At 39.0% G+C, this 9076-nt stretch overlaps 1 protein-coding gene across 6 annotated transcripts in view; it reads left to right on the forward strand.

The window, feature by feature from the left end:
* Window positions 1–2662: 2662 nt before the first annotated feature.
* Window positions 2663–9076, forward strand: part of st18 (ST18 C2H2C-type zinc finger transcription factor) — a 32458-nt gene continuing 26044 nt past the window's right edge. For 2 of the 6 annotated variants that reach the window (XM_014030006.1, XM_014029998.1), the window contains exon 1: window positions 2686–2872. The gene's annotated coding sequence lies outside the window, so the exon portion shown is untranslated. Of the gene's footprint in view, window positions 2873–6706; window positions 6914–9076 lie in introns of those variants that run through there. The other 4 variants (XM_014030026.1, XM_014030016.1, XM_014029982.1 and 1 more) reach the window with 4 other exon arrangements.

Genomic DNA, 9076 nt, shown 5'->3' on the forward strand with positions numbered 1-9076 from the left:
CATAAAACATTTCAAATCAAATCAAAGTGTCTTCAAAGGACACTGAATAAACATATTGTAAGGTTGCCCACTGTCACACACAATTTAGTCCAGAGGGGATTGCTGGGGACGTAATCGAATCATTTCTTTTTAAGTCAAACACACTGACATGCAGTGTAGATAATGATCCCCATAAAAAAAACGCACTGTATTTTCAAAAGAATATTCCCTGTCTGTTGACATTAACATAAGATAGTTCTACATCCTGGAGCCATATCAACATCAACGTGGAGTTGCGTTTGGCTTATCATATTTGCATATGCAAATATACATTCTTTTAACTGTAATTCAGGGCTTTTATGTGACTTTGTGTGGTGAACAAGCGGCATCAAGTGGCTGCACAATGAGGGTTCAGTACCACCAAGAACAGACCCGTCTGTCATTTTCGACCAAGCTTACAGCGTTATGGCTGAAATTAACCACAGTTTGAAACAGATTTTTACACATCTATCACGTTGAATGGGACGGTGGATGTGCATTGTTGTTCGCCCGTGCAGGCTGCCATATGAAATTAGTCGTGTTGCTTTTGTTGAAATTACAGGGCGGGGTGCCGAGTGAGAGGGTTCGCTGAAGTTATAGCGCTGACATTTTGATCCCGCCGCGCATTAGAAGAATTGAGTTAAACATATTTGTGTAGGTTTCACAGGAGGAAGGCATGGTGCTCAAAACAACAGGGTGCCGTGACACTTCACTTTGCTTACATAATTTGCAGCAGAATGCAAAAAGCTTTTAGACACAGATGTGACCCATTGTAATACCTTTCTAAATGCAATCAAACACTTTCTACAAATATGAGCAGGACTTTTTAAACGTGAACCCTTGTTTGACATGTAATTTTGTCCAACCCACTCCTCTTTCATTTCTCCATCAGCTCTCTCCAAGCGATGCCCACATTTTCAGTTGATGAAACAACCTCGACAAAACACTAGTTTATGTTGTGTGTCGGCTTTGAATGAGGTCTCTCTCGCTCTGTTTTTTTTTTTTTTTTTAGATTCGAACAGATGTTGGGGTGAAAAAAGAAAATGTTACATTCTGTAATGGTGTTGTTGTGAAGCTTTCGATGTGCTTCTGTCATACAATGTGCCATGATTGCTTAACATAAGTTGATTTCTTTTTCCCCTGCAAATAATACTTATGTCAAGTCTGGAACATGAAATAATCATCCCTGGAACAAGCTGTTTGCGAGATTGCAAACAAATAACATGGCATTTGATAAGATTCTTAGAAAGATTAGTCTCCACTTTCATGTGTTTGTGCAATTACCAGGCGTGGAGGGTGGAAGGAGGGTAAAAACCAGAGCGCGTCTGCTTTCTTTGTACGTCTCTTTCACAGTGTCCCATGGATTGGCTCTTGAAGACAGTTGGAAATTAGACTTTTAAATGAGGCATTAAACAAGGTGATGATCAACTGCCAAACCTTAAGTAATGATATTCTCCATCCTCAAGTCACTGGCCTTGCATAACCAAATACACAAATCACAGAAGAACCCCCCTCCCTGAAAATTCATTATTATTACATATTGTGTTCTCACTTCAATCCCCAGGGAGCAAGAAGGGAGGTGGGGTTGGGGGTATCTCTGATAGAAATGTGTTTGGGTGGCCCCCTACCATCAGCTGGGGAAGGGCTATGCTTGGATCTTAAGRGGAAGGGGTCCCCTCATGGGTATCACTTATTTTAAAGTCCTGAGCCACCCCCACTTCTTTTTGCCCCCAGGCTCCGCCCAGAAGTGTGGTCGCCTTTGTCATTGTAATCTGGCCCTGTTTGCTAAACGCTTCCACTGTTTACTCTGTGCCGTGGGGGTCTTGTATGAACAGGAGTCAGCAGGACGAAGGGTGACATCACTTTGGCTTGGGAGGTGTTTGAAAAGCTGCATTCGTGATTTCTCATGGACCCTCTTTCTTTTCTTTTCTTTTCTTTTTCCCCCCCTTGTCTCTCTATTCGGGCCTGTCGAACGCATGAGCTAACTCATAGGGGGTTAACATGGCCTAGAGGGAGGAATTACACCTAATTACTCTCATAACTGCAAGGCAGGAGCTTTCTAGTCACTAAAAATCATTTCCACTCCTTTGCTTTTTACTTACAGCCAAACTATCAAGACAGTAAAGTTTTTTTAGTTGTTGTTTCTTACATTTCTTTTCATTTAAATTTTTTAAGAAAAGTAAAGCAAAGTGAGAGTCATTTAAAAAAAAATCTCATGAACAGACTATCATATCTATTTTTGTTTTTGTCGTAGCGATAAAGTCATGGACACTGAAACTGGTCTGTTGAGCCATTGTTATCATCCCTGGCCATCTGCTGCTGAGGAGTGACATTCCCTCTCATTTGCATGATGAGTGATGTGTGAGGAGCTTGGCAGGGCATATGCCCCTGGTCTTACGACAAAGCAAGTGAAAGTTTATATTTTTTAAAACCCAAAAATAAGGATTAATGTACGAATGGGGCCGATGGAGTTGAATAAATCACCTGGGTGTAGGTTTCTGAGAGAGAGCGCCTGAATCTGTGGTGCTGTGCAAAGCGCGCATGAGTAGAGGCTAGTGCGCGCATCTGCCTCCTTCTTGTGTGCCTGTTTGTGTGTGTGTGTGTTTTTTTTGCGGATGTGGGAGTATAGAGCGAGGAGGGGGGTTGGTGGCTGTTGATGTGCAAATGTGCATCATGTTGAAGGGCTGTGAATGGGGAGGTGTGACGTAAAAAGGGACCCGAACGCAGGTGCTTATCTCGAGGCTGTCAAAGGCACAGTATGTCATATTCCTGGGGACTACCTTTCAAAGCCACAGCACCAGCTCAGCTATCAAGAGACTGGGAGAAAATCAAACTTTTTGGATCACAGCAATAGGTTGGTGTCAAGTTCCTTTTTTTATTTAATATCCTGTCAAGTTTGGTCAGCATTTATTATCACTGATACGGTGCATTGCATATGTGAATGACAAGCCTTTTAGCTGACGCTGTTAGATGCTGTATTATCAGTTCGAAAGCAGGAGCGGCGTTGGAAAGTGTTTCCAAAACTTCTTCAGACAGGAGCTGAGATTTCACCCGATCGCTTTTAACTTATGCTCTGTGATTTGCTCCACGGCTAACAAAGAGTCATGCTGGCCATTGTTTTTGAACTCTTGCACTGATTCGGAGCACCGCACAGCCCGATACAAAGCAGCATTCTTAAAATCTTTGCTGGAAAGCAAAGCGCAGCTTCTGTTTAGGTTTCAGACAGTTTGAGAGGAGATTAAATGGCCCAAACTGCTTTTTGAGAGGCATGACCTATTTTTGATCATCCAGATAGCATGAGATACTGTCTCCCTAGATTAGAATCACTGCGTTTGTGTGGAGTATAAGCTTGTCTTAGAGGAACACATGTTCGTATTGTGTGCAGAGACAAAGCGTTGTCAGGTTGCCTGTGGCTTTGACAGTGACAGCTGTACATACAAGACCACTGAGCCTAATGCACTTAAACATTGACTCTGTGTTCCAATACCATGTTTGAGCAGTCAGTCAAGTATTTTATTGCATCCTGTTCAGAGCTCTCAGTAATTTGTACTGCAAGTTTGGAAACCAAATGCAAATTCTGACTATAGTATGAAAGCAAAATAAATGACAAACAGGGTTTTGTTGTAAAGTCTGAGGGCATATTTCAGAGTTGCGCCAGGAAACATTTTCTATCCTGAATTCTTTCACAATTATTCACATTTTAGCTGTGGTAAAGTTAAAGAAAAACTGCTAAAACTGAATGGTAATATAGTCGCAAAGTGAACTTTTGTGTCAGACGTGGGCAAAACTTTGCTTTGAACAAATTGTGATGGGTTGCAGCACTCAACAGTATCCTGAGCAACTATTGATTTAGGAGGGTAGATGGTAGAAAAGTTCATCATTTACTAGTAACTCGGAGCACACTAATGACTCAGAATCAATGAACCACCTTTAAATTGGCTCTTGTTAGGCAAAAAAAAAATTAAATAAAAGTTAGAAAGTTATGAAGAATCTCACAGTTCTTCGGTCATAGTTGTTTTTTATTACAAACTCTGTAGCAGCACTTAAATAATTATATTATAAAAACTGATTTGGCAGCAAACCACATCTGTGACTTTTTTTAAAGAACAGTGTCACCTTTTGTGTCTGGCGTGTTATTATTAAGTTGTAAAATACAGTAAACAAATGGACACCTCTTCAGTTTTTATCATAACTTTATCTTCTTATTTTCACCAGCTTATAACATATATTAATAAAGAGAAGGCATTTTATACAGCTCCATGTAAGAGTGTCACCTATCAAAATAATGTTAGAGCTATAGTTAGATTATAATAGAAGAACTATGTTTACAAAGTTAGACCTTTACACTAATTATAAAAGCAGCTTGGCTGTGGCAGGTCTGTGTGGTAAAACAGAGATAAGTAAGAGGCATTATTCTCCTCTGCTCCACACCCTCCCCTTCAAAGCCCAGGGATGTTGCTACACAACACTTTAATGTGAGCACTGTTTGCAGTCCAGGAACTGTCCATGGTACCTGCTTTACAAGGAAATATAATTACAAACTTATATATTAAAAAAACCTCCTTCTGTCAGGGGCATATAACAAAATCTGGGGTGGTAATTTTGTTATGTGTCTGTTATTGTTCATCTAGACAAAGAAAGTTATTTAAGATTTATTAGCTCCTATAAAAAATCTGTTAGTTACACTTCAAATCGTTTGGGTTATTTTGGCAAAGCATCAGAACACATATGCGTCAATTAATACACATTGTGTTACCTGTTTTCGCAACCCAGACTTAAAAACTTCAGTTAGTTAATCCCAAAAATGAATTATGTGGATTTATTTCAACAAGGTCTCAGAAATGATCCATCTGCTGTTGAACAGCTGGCGTTAGGATAAATGTAATTAATTACTTAACTTTTAAAAACGTTTTACAGAAAAAAAAGAAAAATAGTGCTGTTTGTGTCTCCTACAAGAGGAAAAAGAAGTAAAGCAATGGCATCAACAATACCAAACTGTTTTTTTAAATGAATTTTTTTTTATCCCAGAGAGCTGAAATATTCGCATGAAAATATAAAATTAGTCGTGCCGAGAATAAAAGTTTGTGCGGAGGAAATCGATCATAGATGGCACATTTACTTTAAATAAATTTGCTGTTAATAAGACGTTAAAATGAATCCAAAATGTATATAACTATACAAGGCAATCATAAAATCTAAATAATACATTTAAAAACAAAACCAAAAACACTTTTCAGTTTGAATGTTTCTGATTTGTTCTGTAGTAGTGGACTTACACCACTCTCTGACTTTCTGAATTTCAACGTTTATTAATTATTTCAAGACTCCTAAAATCCTATTAAAGCGCTTAAAATGTGAATAACGTTAAGTCCTATTTTCTGGCCTGTTAGTAATATGATCTAAAAATGTTACCAATAATTAATCAGATGGGATTTTCCTGAAAAGATCACAAAAGACAGAAGCAAAAATCCTTTTAGCGAAGACATAAAATTTCTTGACAGGGCAAGACGATAAAAGCTTTCCAATTAATATTACACTGGATTTTTTTCCCCCTTCTTGCCTTTCTTTATACTAAATATATTTCCAAATTTACCTTGATTGTGATGTACCTCATTGGCTGCGGTTGTGTTTGTTGGCCTAACTATAAAGGATCTGCTTATACCCTTGTGGGTTGGGAAGAATTAGGATTTATGAATTTATTTCCTCTGTTGTATTGTTTAAACAGCTTTGGTTTAGTTTTGATCCCTTCCTCTCGCCTTTGAGGCTGTTCCACGGTGTCAGCTGTTGACTGATAGTAAGAGAACTGCCTCACAGTGTGAATGAAAGAAAACTAGCGGTTGGTAAACACTGATAAGGGATAAATAGAAAGCGGTCAGGCAGAGATAGTTCTGTGGGAGCCCAGATTGTGTGCGGTCTGTTAAAATGAGATTCTGAGCCTGTCCTTTTTATTCTTCCTCCCCTCCCCTCCCCTGTGCGGCGTTTGTCTGGAAAATCTCCAGTGACCCGGCTCGGCAGTCCCAGGCTGCAGTATTCTCTTTTTGTATTTGTTTTGTTTTCTAACAAGGGTCAAGTTGGCCAATAGACATGTCCCTTCTGCTTATAGACAGCTGTCATGACTTCAACTTTGCACAATAGCTGCGTTTTGAAGACAATTATGGTTCCACCACAACCGGAAAAGTGATGGGGTTTGTGTTAAATAAAATAAAAGCACATAAGTAAAACAGCTTTTACCTTATTGTCCCGAATTATTTCCACACTTCTTCGAGAGTTTTTCAAAACCAGACTTGAATTGATCCGTTATTTAATTTTGTTCTTAGAGCATCATTATCAAGCCAGGGTTGCCTGTGTAAAGCAACATTTAATTAGTCATATAATTACACATCTTCACTATTGATAATCAGGAATAAAGATCTAATTTCTTTGATGAAATCAAAACCAGAATTTATTTTAGTGCAATCAAAGATTAATTAATATTAGTATTTTTGTTTTATCTCTGAGGTGAATCTGCCTTTTACGTCATAAAAAACCTTCAGAGGTTTTTTACCTTGAGGATCACCATGTGGTGTATTTACACAGAAAATAATTCAACCCATTGTAGCCCAGCAGCTAATGAGATTGGTTGTTAAGTGAATGACACAAAGACTACCGAAAAAAAAAAGAAAGAGAAAAAAGCTCAACATTTCGGGGGAATATCACAGTGTCTCTGCACTCACACACACACACACACACACACACTCTCTCACACACACACACACACACACACACACTCACACACACACACTCTCGCAGCAGCGAGACTCTGGACTACCCTGTACCCCACCTCGATGTCCTTCTGCTCCGTCTCCTCCCTGATGTCCCTGAGAGAGGCAAAACAAAGGCTAAAAGGGGCATGTTGGTAAGTCGAGCTTGTGATTCTGCCCTGTCGGACATGTTAACATGAGAGCGTTTAGATGCMGGAGACAAGTGATTGTGTTTGTCTGTGTGGAGATGTGCTGTGCTGTGTAAGCCTCAGGCTCAGATAACGACTGGGTCAATAACACTGATGCTTTTTTTTCTCCTCCTTCTGAGTCTCAGAGCAAGGGTCTCCTTATTTCACTCGCTCATTCTTAACTTCAGAATCGCTGCTCAAACTTTCTTTTTTTCCAACTTTTTGTCTTAGTTTGTACTACAGGTAATATAATGTCTTGCCTTATATATATATATATATATATATATATAAATGAGAATGGTTGATAAATGCTTTATAATTAAGTTTCAGTCAGGGTTGTCAAATGTTTTATCTAAACACCTGGCATTTAAAATAAAAAACAAAAAACAAAAACAAACCCACCTTAATAATCATCTAGTTTCAGTTTTTATCCATCACTGAACTGTTTAAGTAAAAAAAAAATTCAAAATTCTTCACATTTAAGAATATTTATTACCTTTTCTCTGTTTTTTTTTTTATCTTCAAACTAGTAACACAAGAGCTTCAGCTGTGATTGTTGCACAAAATTCAAGAGCATTAGCTTATCATGTCAGTGTCATGTTAGCTGGAAAGTGGGTTGAAGTCCATGGTGTGTATTAAAGCCTGGACTTAAGTCAAATTTACATTTTGTCAAAGATTACTCCTTTTATTGATGCACATAATCATATTCATGGACCATCTGCTGATTTGGCAAGCGTGGATCAAACTCACAAAACAGCCCTGCTAACCTTTTAAGTACAAAATAGTCTGGCTTAACTCTGCTATCCCAGAAGTGTGTGTGTGTGAGTGTGTGTGAGAGATTGGATAATACTTAATTTAGATCCTCCAGGCTGCTGATGCCATATTTTATTTTATCATGATCGTTTTGGGAGCCGACCAGAACTTGTGTTTGAACAAATGAGCAAACAATGCTTGTCTGACAGTAAAGCAATAAATAAATAAATAAAACAAAATAAGCACTGTAAGGATTCTTGTTGAAACTCTCCACCGCAGATGCACTTTTTTTTTAGTTTACGCCGGTTGCCATAGTTATGTGGATTACACAGTGCAGCACCTGCACGTGGATTGCTCTCACCCCTCGCCTGTTAAAATAAATAAATAAATAAATAAATAAATAAATAAATAAATAAATAAATAAATAAATAAGCACAGCCTCAGAGTTCTCCGGTTGTTTCCCAACAGCTGTTTCAGTCCTTCGACTATCTCGGAGTGTTTCTTTTGAATGTTCGCAGAAATGGGAAAACTCACCACCGGGCATCCTCGCCTGCATGAAATACTTATGTTCAACTCATTCCAAACAAAGCTTACGCCGACTGAGGATTCATATGCCAGAGGTAAATCCGAGTTAACACGGATTTATCCTGGCATGAGTTAAAGGACTAGAGTTTGTAATCCAGGTGGCCGAGGGATTTTTTTTTATTTTTTTTTAACATGCAGTGGCAAAAATCACTTAAAACTGCCGCACCAACATCCTGGGCCACTGAGCTCAGTGAACAGACAGACTGCTCAGAACAACCACATCAGAGCTGGACTGTGCATGTATCTGCATGTGTTTGTGGATGCACGTATGCTCATGTTTGCATGTGCGCATATGTGAGCATGTTTGCTTCCTATATGTGCTCAATTAGCACAACGACAATGAGACCTTGACAGACTGGTATTATTCTGTATCAATGTAAGGGAGATGCATTGGAAACCAGTGGCAGAAATAAAATGAAACAATAAAAACAGCAACCTTGATTTTCAATAGCCACCGGCTGATAAGTCAACTAATCAAAGTCACTATATCATTTAAATAATTGGTGTTTTTAAAAGTCTTTAATCGTACCGATCACTTTTTGAAACGAAGGGTGAAAGGTGCCTCGAGTCGTGTGCGAGTGTGCAYGCTGGCGTGTGCGTGGAGGACAGAGGAGCAGAGATAAAGTGGAGTTGTTTAATGACAGGAACAGCTGACTCATTTAGAGAGAGCAGTGAAAGGTAATTAACCCTGGGAAAACTACAGCTGCCATGCGAGCTGTTCACTTCAGCGCAATCTGATTAGGAATCACTGCTCGAGTCCCTGACTCCTTTCAGACACTGTGATGCTGCTGC

The sequence above is a fragment of the Austrofundulus limnaeus genome, unplaced genomic scaffold (genome assembly GCF_001266775.1).
Source record: "Austrofundulus limnaeus strain Quisiro unplaced genomic scaffold, Austrofundulus_limnaeus-1.0 Scaffold6, whole genome shotgun sequence".
Taxonomy (NCBI): domain Eukaryota; kingdom Metazoa; phylum Chordata; class Actinopteri; order Cyprinodontiformes; family Rivulidae; genus Austrofundulus; species Austrofundulus limnaeus.